Source organism: Heterodontus francisci, unplaced genomic scaffold (genome assembly GCF_036365525.1).
Source record: "Heterodontus francisci isolate sHetFra1 unplaced genomic scaffold, sHetFra1.hap1 HAP1_SCAFFOLD_75, whole genome shotgun sequence".
Classification (NCBI taxonomy): domain Eukaryota; kingdom Metazoa; phylum Chordata; class Chondrichthyes; order Heterodontiformes; family Heterodontidae; genus Heterodontus; species Heterodontus francisci.
Window position 1 is genome coordinate 7,612,207 of NW_027141820.1, and position 1,194 is coordinate 7,613,400.

Consider the following 1,194-nt stretch of genomic DNA (forward strand, 5'->3'; position numbering starts at 1 on the left):
GCAGGAATAGGTGTTCGGTGTTGGGGATGCTGCTAATGATGTTATGGAGTTGTTCATAAAACTGGTCTTTAGCTTCATGTGGGGAGCAGAGTGTTGGAGCATAGATGCTGAGAAGGTGTACTGGACCAGAGGTGGTGAGCAGTCGGATGGACAGTATGCGTTCCGAGCCATTTGAGGGAGGCTCTATCATGCTGAGCAAGGAGTTTCTGATGGCGAAGCCCACTCCATGCTGTCTTGGTTCTTCAGGATCCCTGCCCTGCCAGAAGAAGGTGTAGTCTTGCTCTGCTAGAGATGCACTCGCGGGGAGGCGTGTCTCCTGAAGTGATGCAATATCTACATTGAGTCCACTGAGCTCGTTGTTAATGATGGCGGTCTTCCGAGAATCGTTGATTTGTGTAAGGTCTTCCGACAGGCCAGGACACATAGTTCTGACGTTCCAGCTGGCAAAGCGAAGGGCTGGTACCTTCTTTCCTTTTTTCATGTTGTTTGGTGCGGTGTATCAGTCCACCTTTCGGGCAATGACCCTGAGCTCCAAGCACCCATTGAAGCAGGCAGTCTGTGGCGGGACAGAACCTTATTGACCGGGGGCTGCCCGGTTTGAGGCGGGCGGTAGCTGTCCAGTGAGGTGCAATGACCTCTCCCACCGACAAAGGCAACCCGTGGCGCCCAGTTTCTACGCCAATTTATCTGGACTTATAACCCGTAACTGCTGCCTTCCGTGTTTTGTCAGTCGCTGTGAGGCAACTATGGAGTGACCTCTCCATGGCGCATGCCTGGGCAAATTTATGGAGGTTGAGAGTTGCCCAGTCGTCAAAACCCCCCTCTTGGCCTTTCTGGTGGGGTCCAAAGGAGTGCAGGACACGACGTTTGGCACCAGTATGGCTGCAGGAACTGCCGGAAACATGCCAAAGGTGACACATGACCGCCTACGGGCTTCCGCTCCAGATTATCTGTTAGGGTTTACTCCCTTAGCCTTGGTCTCTCCCGAGACGCCCACAAGGCAGTGGGGTTGTTGGGGCCCCTACACAGGTGTAGGATGGTGCCGGTGGGAGGAGGGGATGCAAGGGGGAGGGGTAGAGGGAGGGGGTGGGGGGGTTGCAGGGGAAGGGGGTGCAGGGTGAAGATGGTGCGAGGGGGGCGGGCTGGGACGGGGTTGTGAGGGGGTGAGCTGAGAGGGTGGGGCAGGGAAGGGGA